Source organism: Anabrus simplex, chromosome 2 (assembly GCF_040414725.1).
Source record: "Anabrus simplex isolate iqAnaSimp1 chromosome 2, ASM4041472v1, whole genome shotgun sequence".
Lineage (NCBI taxonomy): Eukaryota > Metazoa > Arthropoda > Insecta > Orthoptera > Tettigoniidae > Anabrus > Anabrus simplex.
The window spans coordinates 1241251275-1241278107 of record NC_090266.1 but is presented as its reverse complement, the minus strand read 5'-3'; the positions used below and the strand labels follow the sequence as shown (position 1 = coordinate 1241278107).

Genomic DNA, 26833 nt, shown 5'->3' with positions numbered 1-26833 from the left:
AAAGTAAACAAACTTGTTACATGTAACGAATGATTTAATACATTCCACTTAATGTAGACTACTAACAATTTTTATCTTAATTCAAAATAAATCCACCAGTCAGTATCTTTCACACAAATTCACTATTCTTTTCTTAAGAAAGAAGCACAATGCAACAATATTATGAAACACTTTACCTTCAAAATTAGTACAGTAGAACTTAATTTGTTTGGCTCTTTTATTCCACGACTAATTTAAGAAACTCTCATGTTAAACAAAAAATATTCACTCATTATGCAGAACAAATAATATATAATACACTATAGTTTTGGAAATAAAGTACTGTACTGTAATCTAAGAGTAAATGATGTGTTTAAATTTCTCGTTTAAGTGATTAATAAGAAAACCTACAACCTGTTTTGCAGTCAGTGACTGGCTCAGAAATGGAATGAATGAAGCCCTCATCTTGTGGCGATGATGGGAATTGTGCCGGCTGCCGAGGTCTGTTTTACTCCTCTGAGGCAATGATAAATGTCTGACTGATGAAATGAAATGATAATGGTGAGTATTGCTGGAATGAAGGAGGACAGGTAAAACCGGAGTACCCGTAGAAAAACCTGTCCCGCCTCCACTTTGTCCACCACAAATCTTGCGTGGAGTGAGCAGGATTTGAGCCACGGAACCCAGCGGTGAGAGGATGACGTGCTATCGCCTGAGCCACGGAGGCTCTTAGGTGATTAGTAAGTTATTGGGAAATATAGTATTGTATGCACCATTTCATACACTGTATAATCTATTTATTAATTACAGTAACCTTAAACTGTCTGAAGTGGCTCTGCTATTATTCCTGTGAAGATCACTGATAACAGCATTTTCCCACCACTTTGATATAATTTGAGTTTTTGTTAGTCGAGATCACCTCCGGGCCCGTTTACTTCGGGAAATCGAGGTTCTACTGTATGTCATGACTGTCACCATCTGTTTTCATTTCAGTTTCACAACGAATACCACTTCAGGAATTAAGTGCATCTTCACAGCAACTACACATACTGCACAAAATACATTTCCTGGTTAAACATTTTCTAAATAATATGCCAAGAGAACTTAATCTTCACAAACCTTTGATAACTTACCTTTTAATGTAACATTGACAAAAGTTCCTACACCTACAATTCACATATTTTTGCTGATGTAGCACAACACTCTTCACGTATTTTGTGATATCTGAAGCCATCTCTTTTCAGTTTCAACTCATTTCATTTATAACTCACTTCTGTTACCATATGTTTTCTTCTTCAGGCTGTATATAAATTTATTTATTCAAAACAAGTTTTGGTAGACTGAAGAAGCTAACATACAACAAAAACACATTCCAACAGAGGTTTGTAATTCCAGCCGAGGATTCACACCAGCTTTTTCTCAACAAGTAAATTAGAACAATTTGCTATTGCTCGAGTAAGAACACGACCGCTGGACTGTGAGATAACCTAGAATATATACTGTAATTCCAAACTTCTGCAAAGGTATGAATACATTACTATCATTAGTTATTTAGCTACCGCATTTGCGTGTGTTATGTTTGGGAACGAAACACCGCTAGCCCGTCACACGCACACACCTTCAGATTTCACAACAATACAATTGAGGAGTGTGTTCAAAAGGTGATACTTCCACTTGATTTTTTTAAAATAGTATTTCATCCACCTGCATTGCAGTAGTTTAATACTGTACTATCAAATATCACAAGTGATCTAGACCAGAAATATGTAATTTCTTAAAAGTAGTACCACACCAAATAATGGATATGTTCCACGTGCTGTTTATTATACGTTCCTTGCATTTTTCCGTAACTATCTTAGTGTGAAAATAGCTCTATGGCTAAATAGTTAGCGTGCTGGCCTTTGGTCACAGGGGTCCCAGGTTTGATTCCTGCCAAGGTAAGGAATTTTAACCATAATTGGTTAATTCGTCTGGCATGGGGGCCAGGTGTGTCATCTACATCATGATTTGCAGGTTGCCTACGGGTGTCAGAGACCTCCATCTGCCGAGCTGAACTTGTCCTCTGACACGCCCGTCACTAAAAGCCATACGCAGTTTCATTTTTAACGCCAATAGAACTGGCACTCCTTACCATATACCTACGCTATGACAAAAGAAAGTTGGCCACTTATAAAGTGGTCACAGAAGATGTAAGGTGGTAATCTTCCTGGCTCTGTACGAGAGGTGCACTTTAATGGAGTCATTGCCAATCCTTCACTTAAACTACAGCCGCAACTCCCACAATGAAGACAGTCAGCCAAATTCAGATATTTACTTTGTCGAAATTCATCACCGTGCACAAGATCTCATAACAGGAAATTAAATACAGGTTAAAAATAAAATTCAACTTAAACACTATAACAGCCCAAACAACAACTACTGTTCTCACCCTCACAGGTATGGGAAGTGGATCAGAAGGACTGAGGAATGTAACATCTTCATGCCAACGAGGCCCATCGTGGCAACTTGGAAAGGAATAGGCCATGGGCAGGTTAACAACAAGAAAAGGAGATATTCTAACTGACAAAAGTAACAGTCCTCGCAATATTCAGAGGTGTTAGAGTTTAAGTTAGCAAAGAAAAATACACCACACAGACTGAGTGAACTGGACATGAACAAGAAGCATTGTCCAAAATGTTAGCACTATCCTGGTTGCGAGTTACCAGAAGATAATGATGATTATTATCATTATTATTATTATCACGTTATAGGTTTAACGTCCCACCAACTACTTCCATGGTTTTCAGAGACTCCGAGGTGCCAGAATTTGGTCCTGCACGAGTTTTCTTACATGCTGGAATATCTGCCACATGGAGCTGGCATATTTCAGCACCTGTAAGTACCAATGGACTCAGATGTTAAGACGCTGGCTTTCTGAGTCTAAGTTGACAAGTTCGAACCTAGCTGAGTGACTCAGCCCAGCTAATAGGATTCTATTATTATTATTATTATTATTATTATTATTATTATTATTATTATTATTAATCATAAGCATATATGAAATGAAAATAACTTAAAACAATGAACAGATCCTATGACAAAGGCTATTCCTAACACTATTCTTGACTTGTCCCTCAATACTTGCAGTTGTACAAAGTAAAACATGAAAAACATGACCATCACACAATTTTTTTTTATTTTTTTTTTTCCATGGAGGTAATTATCTGAGCCACACCTGTCACACACTTCACTTACACTATAATAAATATTGCCCTAATTCCTGAACATAAGGAGTGCTTCTCGAAGAAATTGATCAATAAAATACAATATTTTAGACTTAGCCTGGTTCTTATTTTGAATTACCTCTCTACAACTAATTTAAATACCAGTCATTCACTTATCTTGAATTTAACATGAAGGTGTCCTCATAACAGTAACACATGAAAAGACCAAGAAAAGAAATTTTACATTAATTGACTGATTCAATATTCCTTCCATCAAATGGAGTAGGAAATACAACACAGGAAAATTATCTAATGGAATTATGGATGTTTAGTTTGTGGAACTAACAACAAAGTTTCTCAATTTTACTCTGCATATGGCATGGCAACTCAAGACCCAGAATACATACAAAACAATAAAAATTGATCAGTTCCAAATAGTATACCCAAATTATTACAAAAAGTACTACTAGCATCTGCCACAGAACTGACATATCCACGTTGTTCAAAAGCACGACACTTTAGTATTTTATTTCAAAGTGGCCTTCCAACTGATCTATTACGAAGTAACTTATATTAATATTTTAAGACCACTGTCCAAATTATGAATCTATTACAGAACTATTTAAGATAGTTTTTCTTGAGCACACCTTGTTGATAAACCTAATGATAGTGAACTATTTAATTTACCATACATGTTTCGGGAAAATCATCCATTCCCTTCGACTTCTTTGAACAACAGTTGAAATTTTATAAAATTAATGTTTTCTACAGATAATTAATTGGCAATAATGAATAACCAAATTGGTCTCTTCACACTAAAAACAGTTTATTAACAAATGTGCACTTTCTGACACTAAAATCTATTGTACAAAACAACCAGCATCAAACTGAGTATACTCTATCCCAAGTTATAGCCTTTTGTAAATAAAAAACCCTTATCTTAATTTTTCAAAAGCCTTAGGCCAATATACAATGTCAATAACCTGTTGTTCCATTGTACCACAAAGTTCACCAAGCAATGTTTACAGCGCTATCATTTAAACTACTTTTAAAATCACTGTTGATTATTTTTGTGGCGAAGTACAGACAAACCTCTGAATTAACTAGTAAAGAATCCTCTATGACAATAAGTTGCTTCTACTGGGGACATAACAGCTGATCACTTTGTGTGTACAGTTCCTCAAAAAAGAATGGGCACATGGAATTGTGAAAGTTCCTTGTACACACACTTTTCTCAGAAACAAATGAACAGAGATGTTTGTTAGGTAGATACAAACCCCGTGTATTCCACGAGAGGTGAAATATAATTTGTTAATTAAAAATATTTAAAATATTAAATACTAAGAACATACAATATCATGCACTCATATTTAGCAACAACTAATATTTTTTCTTTATTAATTGATCTTCAAATGTTCTTAAAAATACTGTATATTATTCACAAACATTTGTTATCTGTGATTGGCAATGTCTACAACTCAGAGTTTGTGCTGAAATACGCAGTCAATTTCTGCACAAAGTTATGCCTGAACACACATTTGTGAAATTCACACTCATCAAGGGTTGCTCAGCATTTAAAGGCGACAAGCCACTATTACAGAAAAACACACATGGATTCAGCACAAGCGGAGGTATCTGCCAAATTCTGAATGTTATCAGTGGATTCTCCATTCTCTAATTGATTAAATTTCAAGAAAGTAAACAAATTTTTACATGTAGTGAATGATTTACTGATCATTTTTCTCTTAATTCAGAATAAATCCCCCAGTCAGTACCTTTCACATGAATTTAATATTTTCTTATAAATATAATATTAATATGAAAGGTACTGACTGCCTGATTAGTTAAGTTCACTTGAAGTACATTTGTCAATGAAAATTGACATTTTATTTACCAGGATTTTATCTTTTCCATGTGACCTAAATTACAACAAATGTAGCAAATGAGGAGTTAAGCAAGAAGCACAATGCAACAAATTATGAAACAGTTTACCTTCAAAATTAGTACAGTAGAACTTAATTATTCTGGATCATATTTAGCAAAATGCGTCTTATTTTATGCAAAAATTATTATTCATTTATTATGCAGAACACATAACGTATCACATTACAGTACAGTACTTTATTTCCATACCTATAACAGTACCTAAATTATGTGTAAATCTCATGATAAATAAGTTTTTCAAATACAGTACTGTGTACAATATTTCATGCATTAATTACAGTAACCTTGAACTGTTTGAAGTGACTCTGCTATTATTCCTGTAAAGATCACTGATAATAGCATTTTTTTCCACTACTTTAATATAAATCAGTCTCTTGTTGGCCCTGATCACCTCCGGTCCCATTCAGTTCAGAGAATCACGGTTCTACTGTAAGTCATGACTGCCCCTACCTGTTCTTATTTTGTTTTTACAACATACCCTTTCAGGAAGTAGAAAGTATCTTTACAGCAATTACAAAATATACATACTGCACAAAATACACTTCCTGACTAAACATTTTCTAAATAATGTGGCAATGGAGGAAAATGGAATCAAAGTCCATCATATTAACTTTTACAGGACCAACTGACTGACTACACATCACCAATATTATGGAATCAGTTCAGATCCCAATACTCAAACCCAAGGCAAACTCCCAGAATAAACATTTCCACATTGAAACGTCATCAGAGGACACAAACATCTAACAGAAAGTCAAATACAGAATAAAATTAAAGTTCAGATCAACAATGTAATGGGGTTCTCACCGTGACAGGTATGAGGAGGGGACCAGAAGGACCAAGGAAATCTGACGAGGCCCACCATGGCAACTTGGTAAAAATAGGCCATAGACATATTAACAACAAGAAAAGGCAGATAAATAATACAGTACTTCATGGGTGGCACTATTTTAACTACCACAGGAAAACATTTAACTATAAGGACCTGAAGTGAATGTGAATGCTTATTCCAACAGTAAGTACTGTCCTCCTTGGGACTCAGCATCAGATGCAAATAGGTTTCTCTTTTAACTGAGCCAACAATAAATGTTACTCCCAGCATCATTCTTTAGTAGCCCCTGAATATTAGAAGTAGTGGTACAAAACAGAAGGGAGGAAGAAAAACTATCACACAAATTATTTTTGAGCATAACTTGTTGATAACTCTCAGATGGAAATTGACCACTTAAGGAATTCTGGAACTAAGTATGAGCAGATTATATTTTGTCATTAACAAAACAGAAGTGCTACACGACTAAGTCATCGACTGTGTACAACATGAACACGAGTTAATTTAGATCCCTCACGAAGTACAGAGGAAGATTAGATAACAGTTTATTAAACATCAATTATTTGGATTGATGCTTTCACAGCCTGTACTAATAGACATGGTAATGCAGCTTTCGGGCTTTTGTAATGTCAAGAAAAAACAAGGAGAAATTATTAACATTTCACACAGACTTTGCTCCACATACTCAGAAAAGTCATGCGTGTTCACAAGAAAGAAGAATAACAGTAGTAGTTTGCCAGAGTAACATACCACTTCTCCTTTACACTGCTTCATTTTCGTTCATGGTACAAGAATAACTCAGAGAAGGAATTGTCACTTTACACTTCTTCAGCAACATCTAAAAACAAGTGATAGACTCTTGGGAAATGCAGTAGAACGTTAAATACCAGGGCATTAGATAGGCCTAAGTCTGAACTAATGATGCACAAGACCTTCTCCTGCAAACTCAGTGGTCCAGCTGGAGACACCTGGAGAGACCTAATCTAGCCACAGAAGATTGTCACTGATCATTTGGTGCTCGCATAGAAGTACAACCAGAGGGAATTGAAGACAAAAGTTAAGATAAATACTTCGTTTCCCGTTTCATTTTCAAAGAGGATTGAATAACTGCACGAGAAACAAATACAGTAGAAGTAGGCCCTATAATATTTCTATACAGCTCGGTAAAACCTGCAACAGAACTATAAGCCAACTTTCTTTCACTAATGAAAAGGCTTTAGTATGAACCACCCAGCAAGTTCCAATGAAAATTAACATTTTCACTGTATTCCTTGAGGCTACCTCTGTGGATTAGTGTTAGTGCCAGTCCGTAGACGCCAAGATTGGAGTTCACACCCAGTAGCTCTAGTCATTTCTGAAAGGTGGGAAAAACTCCATTTGACACTTCATGTCATACAATATTTGTTATGAAAATCTCAGGTGTCAAATTTGGTATTTACCTGACAAAAGAATGACATGAAAATGAATGAAATGATCCTTGGAGAAGACTGCATATGGAATTAAGTTTTATAAAAGAGGAAGCGGAACTCTCTAACATAACCAACTGCACACAAGTCATACCAGAGGAATTGAAATCTAGGACCGACCATCATTCTACTACACAAGAAAGTGCCAAAGGACGATTTCAACAACTATAGGGCAATAAGTCTTATGCCCAGTCTGAACAAATGGTTTTCAAAGACAATAACAAGAAGGCTGATGAAACTCCTAGACTGGAACCTAACATGTGAACAAGGTTTTAGTACGGCAAAACGTATCGAAACTCTCAACCATATTATAGAGAAGGATGAAGATTTAGCTTACTGCAGTGCACACCGTTTGTTGGTTACAGCAGGACATTTCACTCGGTACTCCACGCATTACACAACCAGGGAACAGAAACTCTCGACAGTCTATAAAGCTAGTTGCCGGGCTGAATGGCTCAGAGGGTTGAGGCGCTGGCCTTCTGGCCCCAACTTGGCAGGTTCAATCCTGGCTCAGTCGGGTGGTATTTGAAGGTGCTCAAGTACGCCAGCCTCATGTCTGTAGACTTACTGGCACGTAAAAGAACAGCTGTGGGACACAATTCTGGCACCTCGGCATCTCCGAAAACCGTAAAAATAGTCAATGGGACATAAAGCAAATAACATTATTACTGAAGTTAGTCACCACCTCTTAGACATGAACTTCCACATGACTGCCACTGATATTTCCCTTAATTTTTTATAGAACACAAATTCTAAATACAGTGGAACCTCGGATTGCGAGTAACTTTGTCTATGAGTGTTTTGCAAGACGAGCAAATATTTTAAATAAATTGTGACTTGATAAGCAAGTGAGGTTTCGCAATACGAGCGTCACGATTACGTACGTTTTCACCTCCCCTGTGCCTTTGTTTTCCCCTCCCCCTGCCACTCTCTTTCCAGGGAAAGAGTGTGTAATCATTTCCCGCACTGGACTTCAGTTGGCGTGCCTCGCTCGCATAGTCAACACCATACGAGTATACATGTTTTGTTTCTGTCATCTGTGATATAACTGTTCTGCAATGATGGACCCTGTGAACGAAAAGAAGGCTAAAAAGGAATTCGGTCGGAAGAAGGAGATGATTACAGTGGATGAATCTGTTCAATGACAATGCAATGTCACATTTTCGTGAAATCCTCAAAGAGAGGCAAAAGCAACAGTCATTGGACAGGTTCCTAGTTAAAGTTACACGAAAAGAAAACACTTCCAATGAGCCAACCGATAGCAGTGATTCCGTTAGTGAAATTCGTGCTAACTCTTCTCATGTCATCTCTCGTCTCCCTCACACCAACAATGATTCTATTGTAAGTAAAGTGCACTTCAATTGTTTTACGTTATATTTTGCTTTAGAAATGTTATGCGAATAAATCTTTTTGTATTGTGGACGAATCATCCGAGTTTCAATAGTTTCTCATGGGAAAATTTGCTTTGATATATGAGTGATTTGGATTACGAGCATGTTGCGAGAACGAATTATGCTCGCAATCCAAGGTTCCACTGTAAATGCCATACGCTATTTTCCTGAAAAACCAACCCGAATAGTTTTATGCTTCAGGCCCCTTCTGAAGCACCCCATCCTGCTGAATATTTTTAAACATATAACTAATATCATACTGGGCTTTATTCTAAACTGAAATGCCATGTTCCATTAAAATCCACCCAACTGTTTTACCGTGATGCTGTAGCAGATACATTACAATGATGTTGGTATTCTTGTCAGAATACAATGTTAACAGACCGGAATGTAGAGATTAAGCAATTCTTTACATATAAAATGCTCCATCAAATGATAAACGACAGTTTCACAATTTTCACGAACAGTACTATGCTGGTGTTCTAACAATATCAAGTTCAAGAGCCGGAATGATCCAGCCACAGACAGTTGTGAACTGCCGTTTCCTGTTAAGTGTTCACCCTCCCAATTTCTATCAGCACCTCCTGACAGGGATCAAATGTACCTGTGTGTCACGTACCAGCAGTATCAGAACAAGCATGAACCAGAGGAATGGCATGCAAAAACAGTCATCTAACTACCAAACTATTTCCTTTATCCCACTACAATGCAGGCAGGCTGTTCTACTCCGGGAGGAAACTCCCTTCAACCATGCAGGAGTATAGCCATCTATCAGACGTGAGTGAGAACAGAACAGCATCACAACAAACATGTAATGATACTGTTGATCAAATTAATGGGCTTCCAATATTTCAGGCCTTCTTATTTAGTTTTCTTCTGAGTCGATATTAGGGCATTTCTCCATTCACAACTCCTCTTGTCTTATTCTTCAAACAATCGTTCCTTCACCATTTTCTTTCATTTTTATAGTGATCAATTTCCCTTATCCATATGGGCTGATGAACACGCAGTTCATCTTAAGACAATTTCCACAAAAACCACCACCGGAAGTTAACACGACTGAATAGTATTTCCACGTTAGCGACACTCAGCAAAATAAGTCTAAATTCATTAATATTTTCATAGCCAGTATGATAAAACAGTACAAAGGCTAGTTTACACGATGACACTGTTTCACAACCGAATTATTTGAATGCGCAGGCATGAATTACAGCTTCCTGTTAATTCCAAGTTTTAATCAATTACTTCGTTTGCAAACTTAAATGGGGACACGAAATAGTCCAGACGTGTTTACGTGATTGTAACAATGTTATTTTAAAAATAAAGTCGAATGCACTACTGGTATTTCTATTCTTAAATGTAGTAATATGCATTAACTGACAATAATTGTCAAACTCAAAAACGAAATGTATTCTATTAGTGATACCTACAGAATGAGCTCTCAATAAGAAAGATGGAAAACAGTAAGAAGTTGCAGAATAAATTCATAAGCCAAGAATTCCCCAGTTCAACATTGTTCATTACAAAAATAATTTCAAAAGGAAGTTATTTATATTTATTATGCTTCTTTTCGCAGCCTTCAGAGTCGCTAACAACATCACTGCAGTGACTGTAGTTGCTGCAAAGATGTGAGCGTGGATTGAAGTAAAATGCAGATCCATGAAACTAGAATATGCACTTATATCCCAAAAGAAAGAAAGCCTCCGTGGCTCAGACAGCAGCGCGTCGGCCTCTCACCGCTGGATACCGCAGTTCAAATCCCGGTCACTCCATGCGAGATTTGTGCTGGACAAAGTGGAGGCGGGACAGGTTTTACTTCGGGTACTCCAGTTTTCCCTGTCATCTTTCATTCCAGGAACACTCTCCATTCTCATTTCATAGCATCTATCATTCATTAATAAATCACTTTGGGAGTGGCAACCCCATCGTACTAACGTCTATATCTGCTTCATTCATTACATCCCTGACCCGGTCAATGACTGGAAAACAGGTTGTAGGTTTTCATTTTTCATCCCAAAACAACCATCCATGAAATATGTTCCATAAAATTAGCTGTGAAACCTAGTGTCATCATGTAAACTGGCCTTAAGAAATAAACAGAAATTGTATTCTCTATAATATCCATGATGTAGTACTTATTGAAAGGACCACTAAAAGCACAGACGTGAGAAATTTTTGGCCAACCCCTAAATTACCATTTTACTCTGTATGAATACAGTTATTTGTAAGACTGTATTGCCTTACTCCCCCCACATAACAAATCCATTTTTATTTTATTCTGTTCAGCCATTTTCTTGTAGCTCAGTGTTGGACTACACAACGAGAGTCTAAATTCATGAATATTACCACAGCCAGTATAGTAAAACTATATAAACCGAGCTCGATAGCTGCAGTCGCTTAAGTGCAGCCAGTATCCAGTATTTAACATCAGTAAGATTTAAGCAAGATACATGCCATGAAAGTTTTTCACTTGATTATAAAAATCCGACCAATTTATGATGGCTTTCTGATTATAATCCATGAGCAACTATTTTTTACATACATCGGACAATAAAATGGTCTTCTCTTTTATACTATATAGTAATACTCGGAAAAATTAGCTAATAATGTATATATGCTCAAATGTCTCATGATAGAATGTTCAAAACGATTTTAAAATTAGACAATTGACCTTTGAGCAATATATAATCAGCTGTTTAGATGGTCAAGAAACTTGTTAGTTACTGTAATTCTATACACAATACAGCATTTAACATTACCAGGTGATAGAAATGCACAGAGCTGTATATAGAATAATTTTACCTCCTTTCTAGAACTTTATATATATATCATAGAGGAGATATTTGTGTAGTCAAATGTTTTATGTTGTGACACAATTATTAATTGCTAGTTATTTGAGAAGGTTTATCTGTGTACATACATATGTAATGTACTCAATGTTCTTGTTTGCTTAACCCTAGGCTGTTGATGGCATAAAAAATGCCGAAACCGGTACCTAAAAATTGTCAATAAAAATGTGACATTTTAATTATATCACATTTTAGGTAGTACTGAACAGGTGGAGAATCCTACTCTTTATCTTTGAATGCAGTATCCAGTAATCGGGAGATAGTGGGTTCAAGCCCCACTGTCGGCAGCCCTGAAGGTGGTTTTCCGTGGTTTCCCATTTTCACACCAGGCAAATGCCGGGGGCTGTACCTTAATTAAGGCCATGGCCACTTTGTTCCAATTCCTAGGCCTTTCCTATCCCATCGTCGCCATAAGACCTATCTGTGTCGGTGCAACGTAAAGAAAAAAAACCCTATGTAAGACAAATGATCGGACATTGTAATCTCTAACTTTTCTTACGTAATATGTATCAAGATAACCACTAATAAATCTTGGTGTATCGAGCCCCAAGGGAGAAGAATTCCAGTTCTGTGGAATGAGACACACAAAAGAGAACGACTTAGAAAAACTTGTTAACCTCTCTGCAGCAGCAAGGGAACAGTATGGCAGAAAAATTAATTACATAAAAGAAATGGATGAACAACTACGTAAAGTTATAATACATAGAACAGGCTTTGAAACTGCAGCCTGTTCTAAATAATTCAAAACTCTTCAAGCTACAACACAGGGCGGCTCCTTGATGGGTACCTCAGCTCACCATAATGAGGAAAAAATTAAACGCTTTAAGAAGTTATCAGAAGACTATAGAAAACGAACCCTTGCAACAACAAAGGGAACTAATATACGAAGCAGTTGAAAGAGAGTATCAAATAGTGATAAGAAAAGAAAAAATGAAATCATGGAAAACATACTGTAATATAACCAAAACAATAAACCTGTGGAACACAGTGTACAAATTAGCTTCAGGGAAAATTAAGGTTGATATTGTACAATTGTTCCTAAGACAGCCCGATGGTACATACACGTCTAATTTAGTAGACACAATGAGCTACACAATGGCTCATTTTACCCCCTGCGATGATGTAGCTGAAGACAGCATACATCACATAGAAGCAAGAAGGAAGTTGGAGCAGCCTCCAAATACTGATGACGATATCCCATTCAAACAAGAAGTAGTCGCAGCCATACGGGACCTAAATCACAATAAAGCACCCGGAGAAGACTGAATAACAGTTGACATACTAAAATATTCTATGAGCAATTACCATCATACATAACATACTATTATATATACATGTGTAAAACTGGATGCTTCCCGAGAGTATGGAAAAGGGCCATCATTGTACCCATAATCAAACCTGGAAAAGTAAACAGTGGTGATGTTTCTAAATATTGACCAATAAGTCTGTTGAATGTAGTCGCCAAAGTGCTAGAAAAGCTCTTCATAAATCGAATAACGCACCACATTAACTCACGAGACCTACTAAACAGAAACCAGTATGGTTTCATGCCACAAACTGGAACAGTCGACGCACTGATGGCAGTCAACCAGTTTGCTGAAGATGGACTCAAACACGCAATGATCAGTTGGGACGTGAAAGGAGCCTCTGATGCGGTCTGGTGGCCTGGGTCTTGAACGCACTGAAAGGATTCAACTACCCTAAAAACCTCTACAAACTCACGCAAAGCTATCTCAGTGAGAAGAGATGTGCTCTGAAAGCAGGCTGAAGCGTCATTGAGGCATAAGTAAAGGATGTCCACAGGGTTCATGCTGCGGAACGGAATATTGGAACATCCAGTATGAATCGCTCTTAAATCTCAACTGCAACGAGTGTACGAAGGTGATTGACTAGGATGAGCACATCTGAAAATGCAAAGGAAAGAGCAAACTGGAGATAGTTCTATGTTTGCATTATTTTCTGAGTAAAATATAGACTTGGGGTACACAAAACAAAGTTGTGTTTAATGAGCAGAAATCTCAAACAATGATAACACGCAAGAGATCCAGTGTACGGTAGAATGTGCAAATATATTTAAATAACAAGACACTGAAAGAAGTAAACATCAAAATATCTTGGAGTCATTATAGACAACAGATTTAAGTTTGACCAGCACATACAATACGTAACTGATAAGTGCTCGAAACTTGTTCATGCTCTCTCAAAGTCTGCCAAAAGAAATTTGGGACTTTGCCCTGATGTTATGTAGATTATATATATAAGAGCTATTCCACATATCCTGTCTTGTGGAATACCATTACGGATACAATCCACAACCAAGTTGTATAATACATTGAAATTATGTAACGACTAATCAACATTAAAATAGCTAAAGCCTACCGTACAACATCACATGAGGCACTGTGTCATAACCGGATTAACTCCCATTGTGATAGAACTTTGAGAGATTACCAAAATAAGGACCTATCTGCATAGATTTAAAATCCAAGAGCATGTGACATGTCAGTACTGCGAATAAACGCAAAGCGTGGACCACATCCTATATGAGTGTGAATTATTAAAACACGAATTGATGAACCTGAAGACCAATGTAATCAACTCAGGAGGCCACTGGCCTACAAGCAAGAATGAACTTATAGAGAAATGCACTTTAAGTTCTTTAAACTATTTGTGAAGTGCATCAATTTTGATAATCTGATGTAGGGCATAGTAATGTCAAGAAAGAACACTATCACTGAAAGATATCTAGGCTAGACACACTAAAATCAAATACGGAGGTACAGGTAACATAACAAAATGAGAAATGTAATCACGACTACAAAAAGAACACTAATGCATGTAGTATTACTTAAATTGTAATGGAGCATGCAGTTAATGAATATGTTAATTAAAAAAAAAAAGAACCCACTAATAACTGATATTTGAGAATTAAATTTTAGGCCTACCACTATACTACCACTTCACTTAGCATAAATACATTTATTTAAAGCCTTATTTAAATATAAGAATTCCATTATGTTCTTTATTGAACTGAGTTCACAATTAAATTGAAATAAGTTATATAATGGTTCAACCTTTTCAATACATCATAGGTTATGATTTTTTTTCAATACAGTCAGAATTAGAAATGTAATGTAACAATACTAGTTGATTATAATTTAATTGTGTTTCTTTGCCTGTAACCTATTGGATAAGTGCATACAGGCAAGTAATGTGTTGTGTTATTTGCTGCTTCATTTCAGTCCACCAAGGGCACACCATTGCACCAAATGAAGGGGCCAGGCTAAAAGAGAACTAGCTTTTCTTGGAGCCCCAGTTCATGAAACAATTAACTCATAAAAAAACGAAACTCAAAGTTGAACGACGAGCTCTCAAGCAGTGAGCCAGCTTGGAATTAGCTCTTTTGAATGAGTAGTTCAGAAGAGTAAGTTTGTTCATGAACAACCCATCGCTAATGTAACATAACTATGAAGTCACGATAAGTTAAATACATCACAGTTATGAAAATTTTGACTGTTTTTAGAGTTGCTGAATAGTTATTTTCCCAGGTATAATGTCATGACATCTCACACACACTGTAAGTATATCTAATACCTGCTCTGCAAAGCCTCCTATCTTATAAACATATCTACATAAAAAGCATGTACGCGTGTCTAAAAGTGAACTGACGACAGAGTTCCTTACGTGAACTGGTTATATTTCGTGCAAGTTCCAAGGATAGATTTCATCCACTTAATTCAATCTTGATGTGGGGTATAAAACTACATATCTACACCAGTCACTGAACACAACTGGACTGAATATATTTCCCTCAACACGCCCCTTGCAATCAAAATAAGTCACGACACTTTGTCGTTATCGGAAGAGCAATCTAATTAGAAAACCATCACAATATATGGCACAATATGTCGTAAGTACTTGGATGTTATGGCAAAACCACTTGGTCAAAGACCGAAAAAAATTATAATTTTCTATTTCTCAATATAAATGATGACTATTTGTTGTAACTATAACAAAAACGTTTGATTACTAAATGAACAATAGTGGCATAATAACTCACTTATTTTGTGTCTGACGAGGACGACCACGATCACGCCTTGCTGTACGTACACTGCGCTGGTAATCCAAGTCATTCAGGTCAACTACCTTTCTTCTCTCCACACACAATTGTATGTACTGCAGTCAGCAAAATGTACTTTTCTGAAATAAGAAAAGTCATTAAAACAATAAATTCCTACCAAAATTTATCTATTGACAGTAAATTCCGCCACCATAACCATCTACAACAATCACAGGAACAATATACAATTCCCAACCAGAGAAAGAAACACAAGACAACCAAAAGAAAAGAAACAACAGACATAATGGTTTCGTCCTGATAACAAGGTAAAATTATACGCTTTTACATTTACCACTGATGTGCATTTACGGCTGTACCGAGGTGGCTCATTAGCTATCAGCTGTTTACCGGGTCTTGTGTTACCGTAAATAATATCGAACAAGTCAGAAATTATCAAACTTCTCCCTTCGTAATCATTCCTCTTCCTATGAAGGATTGATTCCAACTTTACCTTCCTATTATGACATTTCCTGCTTTCAAAACCTCCACACAAGCTGATTCCCCTACTAATGTCTTTTCGCACCCTGGAGCATACCGCTTACACAAGCAGCTTGTCTCCTTACTCCCAAATCTTCCCAGCCCGAAGACTTAACATTTTCGTAAAACTACTCTAAAATAGCCCAAGACAAGTTGTAGTCTAAATGGGGTCTTACCAGTGACTTATGCCCTCCCCTTTACATCCTTACTACAGCCCTCATAGCCATGCGAAGAAATACGTAACCTTTGATGATGCTTGTTTAAACGGGCCTAACATCTAGGTCATCGGCCCCTAATGGTACGAAATGAGACGAAATGAAATGGCATATTAAAAACCCCAAATCCTCCACTGACCATAATTCAAAACGTGAAGACGAAGAATTAATGGATGGATGGACATGAAGTTAAAACGATCAGTGGAACCGACTCACAGTGCCTCACATGTACAGAAGCTGGCGTAAAATAATAGTATTACTGACCAAACGACTGCTTCTATAGCACGACACTGAACCGATGATGCTTGTAGTCGAAAGGAGTCCAAAATCTAAGCCATCAGCCCCTCATAATGGTGCTTATCGCTAGAAAAGTAGAACCATGGTATTTGTCATGTTGCGATACTAATCAAGAGTAGCGTAGACTCGCGGCATTCCACACATTATGGTACTACTCACAGGTAAAGATATTCGCACATGTATTACAGACCTACTGTGTTTCGCACATTGCAACGCAAACCTATGGTGTTCATCACCCAAGTGTACTAACCACAGGGACTCGTACTATCGCATGGTGTTCCTCATATAGCGCGTACTAATTATAGGCAAGATAAAAAGGGTGGGGGGGGGTGTTAGCGTAAATTGTATAATATTATATTATAGGAAAATTTTCTTCTCTTGTTAATTTAATATTTAGTGCTTGAGAATAATGTATTTTAGTGTACCATTTGCCACCGAGGTAGACACCTCATTTGCAAATAAAGAGATTTTGATTTGATTTGAACCATGGGTTCCGTCATCTCATGGCGTCGCTCATATAGTGCTACTCATCACAGGTACTGTAAAAGCCGTGGCGCTCTCGTTTGCTACTAATCACAAACCTTTTTTTGCTAGGGGCTTTACGTCGCACCGACACAAATAGGTCTTATGGCGACGATGGGATAGGAAAGGCCTAGGAGTGGCCGTGGCCTTAAGGTACAGTCCCAGCATTTGCCTGGTGTGAAAATGGGGAAACCACGGAAAACCATCTTCAAGGCTGCCGATAGTGGGATTCGAACCAACTATCTCCCGGATGCAACACAAACCTATGTGGTATATAGTGGTATTACGCGCAAGTAAAAGCGACCCATGGTGTTCCCCGCATGGTGGTACTAATTACAAGGAGTTTCGTGGTTCTATACAATCATCCCTTGGTTACACCTTTTAGTCGCCTTTGTCGTATCCCGGCCAACAGGTGAGACGCCGAGCGGCGAGTGGAATCACCTCATGGCTAACAACAGTACTAAAAACGAAAGGGATATAAGATGGTAATTTATAGGCGTTAGGTAAGTTGGTTGTTAAGAGTTGAAACTCATATGATTTCCTATATATGTGCGTATAGTGACAGATGATGTACAAAGAATATACACGTACAATTGAAGTCGGTCGCGTATTGTGACGTACAGGAACTAGCCTTCCTCAGAACGGCTACTCCAAGTAAATGCAAGTGGACTCAGAGTACCACTGAAATACTAAGCGATGTTAAAAACAGAGTATCGTGGAGTCTCACAGAGATTCCTCAATCTTTAAGTTGCCAACTACGATAAAACCCAGAAGAACTAGGGCTTAAGTCGAGAATCGAAGTATGAATGGTGAATACCAAGTGTTAGCAGCACCATTCAACCTGATCTACTAAGAAATATTCTAAGTAGCGAGACCGCTTGGAGAATTGATCGCAATTCTCTAACGTGAGCGGAAGGCAAGGCTTCCAAAGCGAAGACTAATGCCATAAGACGCTTGTTCCCTCAATTACATACGTATTTAAAGGGACTAGCAATATGATATGAGGGTCTCCCCTCCTCTTACATAAAGCCTTACTGGCCTACCATTGGTGCTACCACCTCCCTCATGTAACACAAAATTCCACACTATGCACGTGGCAATATTTATTAACATGAACATGACTTCTCGCCCTTAAACCTATGCTCATAAAATAACTCCCCCATTTCTAATACTTGTCATCATAAACATGACTGCGTCCCGTTTCACTTAGTTGGGTAAGTGTAAGTATGGTATCATTCAAACTACCCCCTTTTCTTGCCATCTCCAGACGACAGGACGTGACTATTTAGATTTGTCCGTATCGACTTCCTCGTGAGACCTCTTGACCTCACACAACTCTGTTTTTGACTGTCATTCTATATCACCCCCAACACATGGCTGCTCAGACAGCACGGCCAATGGATTTAGTTACCAAAAATAATCACTATGTATTACTTATGTACTGCTACTTGATGAAGGTTCGTGACCTTGGACATGACACCTTTTACGACGGGCAGGGGATATCGTGGGTGTATTCTTCGTCTGCGTCCCCCACCCTACAGGGGTTATGTAACCTTTACTTTCAACCTCAGTTATGTGAACCTATATCACATGACAACTTCAAATGTGAACCAGTGTGTCATATCGGCTTTCCTCTGGGGATTAACTGAAGTAACTCCTACTTAATATCTCGTATTATCATTTCCAAAATGTTCGGAACAAACCCTTGCATTATTTCTTCAAAACGAATTTCTCCTTTTACAAGCAGGGCGTCGCCTTTTATTTTAGAGAATGAATGAATGATTCTTTGCGTGTGTGCTATGATTTGTGCAGGCTGCAATGGCGCAGTAAACCATACTGAAAACTGTACACTCTTTCTGCCTTTTACATAATCTAAAAAAACACAACCTTTCTTTTACGCCACTATCATAGATTACCTGCGTGCACTGATTCTTATTAAAGCTGCCTCAACGTGTGACGTCACAGCATCTCTCCCGTGATGTTCTGGGCTCGATTCCCAGCCGGGCCTGTCTAATTCCCCTGACTCGGGGACTGGATTTTGTCACAACACACTTTCCACACATCACTACCAACCATCACAAAAACGCGCATTATTTAATTATATTTATCGTACACCAGGAGTGTCCTATGGACCAGCACATGATGAAGTACGGAGAAGGTGAAACCCATTGTCGGCACGCAGCCTACTCTTTGGGACTGCTCAAAACTTAACATCACCATCCGACGGACAAATCGCCAACAGCGACGTATGCCCTTGCTTTTTATGGATTCTAAGGAGAGGCTTAGAATTGAATCCCGGCTTTCGGCACACAACTAGAAAATGTACACCATCTCTTCTTCCAAGCTGCCAGTGATAATTTTCCACGTTAGCAACTATAACCACCAGGAGGGCTACAGAAACACATCCCTCCAAGTAGCGTTGGAGTAATCCAGACCAGTGGCGCGACTAGCTGTACGGCAGTGAAGCACGAGTGACTTACACCAAATACACTGCAGAAACTTCTGTATTCTCCCGTAATAAACAGACATATTGACAGTGGCGCATCTGGCAGCAAGATCGAAGCTATAATAATAATAATAATAATAATAATAATAATAATAATAATAATACTTGTTTTACGTCCCACTAACTATTTTACGGTTTTCGGAGACGCCGAGGTGCCGGAATTTAGTGCCGCAGGAGTTATTTTACGTGCCAGTAAATCTACCGACAGGAGGCTGACGTATTTGATCACCTTCAAATACCACCGGACTGAGCCAGAATCGAACCTGCGAAGTTGGGATCAGAAGGCCAGCGCCTTAACCGTCTGAGCCACTCAGCCCGGCAGATCGAAACTATAAAAGTTGCATGCTTAATTGATAGAAATAATGAAACGGAATTCCTCTATTATACTACGAAAGTTGCATGTTAACACTGATAGAAACAAGTGAAACTCAAATATTTCGTTTCGTCAGAATACTTGGGTAATGGTCAACGGTGAGGCCTTTGATTCAGAAGTTCGCAGATTCGATTCCCGGCCGGAACCATGACTTCAATCGCGTCTAATTCTTCAGCCTCGGGGACTGGGTATTTGTGATTGTTCGAACACTTTCCTCTTCTTACTCAGGCTACACACTACACTTCCAACCAGCACAAACGTATAATAGTGAATACCACCCTCAGATTCTTAAAGGTTGTTTTAGCTGCCTAAAACAGACTCTCAAACAGGTTCTAAAATATTTTTTAGATTCAATTTTACGTATTTTGATACGCATCAATTAAAATACCATACTTATTTTACTAAATTGGTAAGAGCTCGTTAGCGGGGAAACATAAATCAATTTTCATCACTTCTCTGCTGCAAACGTTAGAGAATATAATTTTACGACCTCATGTGAAATGGAGAAACTCATGTAACCAGTTTTTAATTAAAGGCGACTTGCTACCAGACACACAATTCATAGTGCACAGTGTACTAACGCCTTTGCTGACAGGACCTAGTATTTACAGTGCACTACGTCTTCTGGTATAGGCTAGAGCAATTTTGTTACTTGCACTGATCTGTCTATGTCTCATCCTTGGATTTAACGATACGAAAATGACTGAGGTATGAGCGATACATTCCTTCTGCAGCCAGTCCCTGCTATGAATGGTGTGAAAATGTTGCTCATAGGGTCGGTTGGTGCATGCATTTCAGTGGGCTTGGCAGACTGATATGTAATAGCAACTTCTGGCTCAGTAAGGAAAGCAACGGGAAACCACATCGCTCCTCATTTCCCTAGAACGCCTCTTCAGTAATGCCTAGGCCATCGATGACAGCTGATGGCGGAGCTGTTGAGGATCCAACCAGCCTTAAGGCTGAACATACATACAGTGTACTACTACACTCAGTTTCAAGGGCGCCCCGATAGGTGCGCTTGAGGTATCTCGCCAAGTGGCACGTATTCTCTGTAGTGTATCTGCTTACACAAACTGTTCATCCAACGAGACATAAGTATCCTAACAAATTTTAAACATTTAAGTGGAAAGCTTCTTGCAAACTTCACGTGATTTACGGTGAAATATATTCAGAAGATTATTAGCAATCTGTTACTGAAAAGGCTGTTTGGATGTATTCTACGCCTGATTGAACCCTTATAGAAAATATGTTTGAGAACTGTGACGTGTGCTACCAGAGTTTACATATTTGGCCTCCTTCAAGTAAATTTTGGATCATTTGAAATTGTATTAATTTTTATCGTCGAAAACTGTGGGACACCTGTACCACACGTGTCGATTTTTCTGGTACTTGCACAAGATATAAGCTTCGAGACGTTTCCAAAGGACAAGATAATAAGCGTCCAATTAAACATTTGTCACTGGTCATTAATTTTGCTCCGCATTTCCGGTTACACCATCCAGCGTGGGCTACTTCTGGTACGGGCGCCGCAGGGTGTCTTAATTCTGTCTTCGGCATCATGTAGAGCGGACGTGTGCTCCATGGGAGATTGCCTTCTCTTGGGGTAAGTAAATCTTAATTTTATATTAATTTACATCTGGAAATTCACTTCACGTTTTAATTTGTCACGGCAGTTTACCAGTCGATGTTTCCATGAGAAATCAATTGTCATTTGCGATGGTGTAAAGACGTCTTACATCCATCTTCACGGTTTTTTTCCTGAGTGTTTGACAGACTGAAAAGTTTGTTATATTTTACATCTTCACGTTCGCACGAGGCAAGCTTTTTTCTAACAGGTTTGTAATTTAAGTTAAATTTCTCATTGGGACTGACCTCAGTAAATCTGCTTCATTTTGAAATATTATCCTTTGACCTGTATTGTAATGTGAAGCGATCACCTTTACGAAAAAATTAAAAGTATTTTCCATTAAGACTAGCATCGGTAAGATTGTAAGACTGCAACTTCATTTCATCTGGGTTTGTATTTCTATTTTGTGTTTATGCTACTAGTACTGTTGCTTATTTCCTTTTCTTTAATGTTTTTACAATAAGTATTTAGTATAAGTAGGTATTAACTTAATTATTCTTTGGTCGAAGTTTCGGCCACAAAAGTCCTTCGATCCACAACAAAGCAGGATTCTTCCCATGTCCCCATCCTGCCGTTAGAGATTCCGTGTATTTTTCCTTGTTTTATTTTGTATTTTATGATATGGTTTTAACGATTCTAAATGTTATTTAATGTTCGAAGTGTTTTTTATTTTATAATTAATCCCCGATCGCCGCTACAACAACGAAGACTGTACTACACTAGACTACACAGGCAATGAAATACTTTCCAAAAAAATAAAATTAAGTAAATGCCTTGAGAAAAAAATATGCATACAAAATGCAGTCGAAACTGGTTAAGACGTCCCTCCCTAGGGCATTTCCCTCGTTATTGCGTCGTTATTCCGAAGTCCCAGTATGTGCCCCATTAAACACATTCTAAAGACACTTGGATAGCACACTTACGTCATTCTTTAGTACGTTCGTAACTCCCACCATAAAAAATTTAAGTTACCGTTCCCGGGCACGTTGGGCGCACGACAGGCCAGCGACAACTGGCCCAAATAAGGATTTGATAGAGAAGATTTCACGGCCGCGGAGTGCGGTTCGCAAGGGGCGGCATTCTTATTATCTTTGCGTCTGACGTGTTGGTGCTTAATTACACGTTCGTGAGCCTCTTTCAGACGGCGCGGGTTCGACCCGCTTCCGCGCTTAACCGGCTAGGCCTGAACTAAGAACTGATTGTAGAATCTTTCAGATGACGCGGAGGCGGAGAGTAACACCGCGCGGGAGATATGTTTGAGCGGGCAGTCCGTGGTGAGTCGCGGTCCCACGCCCACAATTACTTATTATTGGACATTAGTGTAACGGATCGACCGTGCTCGCGACATCAGTGCAGAACCTATAGGAAAGTAGAAATTGATTTCGACGATAAACGAAAGTAGGCCCACTCTCACCGATTCGACGTATCGTATTTCTCATTTTCAATTTAAAAGTTAGTCGTGCGGTTTTCTCTTTTTCTGTGTGATGTATAGAGGTTGGTTATGGAACCCGAAATAGACACTCAGAACTTGACTTCAATGTCGGAAATAACAGTGGTCTCCTGTTTGGGAAAGCGAGATTTAGAGATTATCTTCAAAATTTTACCCATCTTCTTATCTAACGAAATGTGAAGGGCACAGCATGCGTGAACTCTTAAGTCTAAAAGAAGACTATGATGGTCCATATTCATTACCCACACTGAAAATAGTGTTGAAAATGAACCGCTGGAAAGCGCGGCGAGTTTTTCACCACTCGACCCGTTGAGTGTGTAAGCGTCAGCGGAAGCGGGTGCACCCGTACATACACACGGACGCGTTTTACTCCTGAGTGACTTATGTACGTAAATAGGCCTACTGTACTTAAGTATACAGCTAACATGTTGGTGCTTACTTTTACGTTCGTAAATGAAGTTTGTAACAACGTACACTGTACCTACGCATGGTGGTTTGCAGGACATTGCTAGTCAGTTTACCGATGATGAAAAGTTAAAGGGGATGCTACACCACACAGGAAACATGTGCAACTCAACCACATGTTGGACTTTCCTGTCACAATTTTAAACATAATTGTAAGCGACGTGTACAGTTCGCGTTTCTAAGAACGTTTCTCTTTGAAGTTTAACTATGTTCGTATTTCTTTATTTCATTAATTATAACTGTAAACACATTTCTTTGTTTTTAAAATAATTATCTTTACGTTCAAACTTAACCTAAACTTCAACTGCGAAATGGTTTTTCATTTTATTTTAGCACGTTCCCTCATTATGAATTGTTTTGGTCCCCACAAAAACGTCCTAAGTAGTTTTGGCTGTAGTGATTTTAGACTGGAAATATCTAGGAATGAGTGTCAACTGAAAATATATTTTAGCTAGTGTTCGAACACACAGTTACACGGCAAAGGACATTCGTACACGTGTATGTACATAATACACTACTTCACAGCGCAACACACACTTAATGAACTAAATACACCCGCTTTACAAAACAACCACACATTCAACAGTCTTCAATGTAGGGTAATGGGGGGATGCTTCTCAATAATTACGTCGCAACACAAATGACTAATAATAATATAATAATAATGTTATTTGTTTTACGTCCCACTAACTACTATTTTAAGGTCTTCGGAGACGCCACACAAATGACTAGGGTAAAGGTAGGCCCTGCTGTATGCAGTCAAACATTCATGCTACTACATTCAAATAATGGAGATACTAGATCACTGAAATTTTACAACATCTATACAATATCAAGCATGCGGTAAATGTTCTGTACGCAGTGCGGGACCACATGCCGCTCTTTCCTTCTTTCACCGAATGTGGTAACCCTGCGGCTACTATTCATGTGAAAATTGCCTTCATCAAACCTTATCACAGGCTGATCGCAGCCTAGCCATTAGGAACAAAGAAAATGGCGATCTTCACATTAGGTGGTCCGGCTTTAATTCAACTATGTAAGTGAAAGTGGTTCATGGTGTGGGTTACTGTAGTCACGTCCTAGTTCGTGAACCATGGGCAACGGCTGAGTGGTCCTGAGAGTCGGGATACAGTTGCTACGGAATGAAAGGGGGCATCTCTGACGATTCTGAGCCATGGCCTTCCTTGTGCTCAGGCGGCTAGGGCTATACAATCCACCGGTGGTCCCTAACCCGTTAGAGGAGAGACCTCACTCGGACTATGTGTAAGTACTGTAGCATCCTGGTTCATGAATTGACCGAGCTCAGAACATTTTAACCAGGCCTCGGACCTATGAGAGTAACGGAGCCCCACTCCAATTTGACAGGCGACGGGCTTCTTGGAAGCGAACGAAATGGAATTCGATTGGGAGCTATCAATATTAATTGGGCTTATGGAAGAAAGAAAGTAGAACTGGCTGAGTCAGCAAGGAGGATGCATCTGGATGTGCTAGGAGTAACTGATATTCGGGTAAGGGGAGATAACGAGGAAGAGATAGGAGATTATAAAGTGTACTTGATGGGTGTTAAAAAGGGATGGACAGAGTCTGGGGTAGGGCTGTTCATCAGGAATATCATTGCACGCAACATAGTTTCTGTTAGTCACGTAAACGAGCGAATGATGTGGGTAGATTTGGCAGTTGGAGGAATTAGGACGAGAACTGTCTCAGTGTATTCACCATGTGAGGGTGCAGTTGACAAATTTTATTAAGCATTGAGAGTGACATCGCAGTCAGGGGCAACATCAAAGACACGATAGTGCTAATGGGCGTTTCAATGCGGAAGTTGGAAACAGAACTGAAGGATACAAACGGGTGATTTGCAAATGTGGACAACATGTGGAAGCTAATAGGAATGCGAAGCGTTTGCTGGAATTCTGTGCTAGTATGGGTTTAGCAGTTACCAATATATTCTTGAAGCATAAGGCTATTCACCGCTACACATGGGAGGCTAGGGGTACCGGATCCATAATAGACTATCTTAACCGATCTCGAATTCAGAAAATCTGTTAAGAATGTGCGGGTTTTCCGGAGATTTTTTGATGATACAAACAACTATATGATCTATAGTGAACTAAGCATCTCTATGGCCTAGGACAGAAAAGTGAAATCTGTCTGCAAACGAATAAGGGTAGAAAATCTCCAGGACGAGGAAATTAGAAGTACACGGATATGATTAGTGAGAAGTTTCGAACAGTAGACAGTAAGCAGGTTCAGGATATAGAAAGAGAATAGGTGGCATACAGAGATGCTGTAGTAGAAACAGCAATGGTATGCCTATGAACAACGGTGTGTAAAGATGGGAAAAGACGAACATCTTGGTGGAATTATGAAGTGAGAGCAGCTTGTAAACGTAAAAAGAAGGCTTATCAGAAATGGCCCCAAACAAGGGCCGAGGCAGACAGGGATTTGTGTATAGATGAAAGAAACAGAGCGAAACAAATAGTCGTTGAATCCAAAAAGAAGACTTAGGGAGATTTTGGTAGTAACCTGAACAGGCTGGGTCAAGCCGCAGGGGAACATTTCTGGACAGCAAAAAAGAATCTTAGGAAGGGAGGGAAAAGGGATATGAACAGTGTTTTGGGCCATTGAGGTGTACACATAATAGATCCCAGGGAATCACTGGATAGGTGGATGGAATATTTTGAAAAATCTTCTCAACGTGAAAGGAAATCTTCCGGGTGGTGTCACAAACAACCGAGCACATGGGGAAGAGGGAAATGATGGTGAAATTACGCTTGAGGAAGTGGAAAAGGTAGCAAGTAAACTCCATTGTCATAAAGCAGCAGGAACAGATTAAATTAGACCTGAAATGGTGAAGTGTAGTGGGAAGGCAGGGATGAAGTGGCTTCATAGAGTAATAAAATTAGCATGGAGTGTTGGTAAGGTACCTTCAGATTGGACAAAAGCATTGATTGCACCAAACTATAAGCAAGGGAACAGGAAGGATTGCAACAACTATCGAGGTATCTCATTGATTAGTGTACCAGGCAAACTATTCACTGGCACCATGGAAGGGAGGGTGCGATCAGTGGTTGAGAGAAGTTGAATGAAAACCACTGTGGTTTCAGACCACAGACGGGC

The 26833-nt window shown here is 38.7% G+C and overlaps 1 long non-coding RNA gene across 1 annotated transcript in view; it reads right to left on the bottom strand.

Annotated features, from left to right (window-relative positions):
* The window catches only part of LOC137498431 (uncharacterized), a 266743-nt gene that overhangs the window by 151957 nt on the left and 87953 nt on the right, over positions 1–26833 (bottom strand). Inside the window, exon 4 of the long non-coding RNA XR_011017806.1 lies at positions 15722–15861. This is a non-coding gene — a long non-coding RNA (uncharacterized lncRNA). The remainder of the gene's footprint in view (positions 1–15721; positions 15862–26833) is intronic.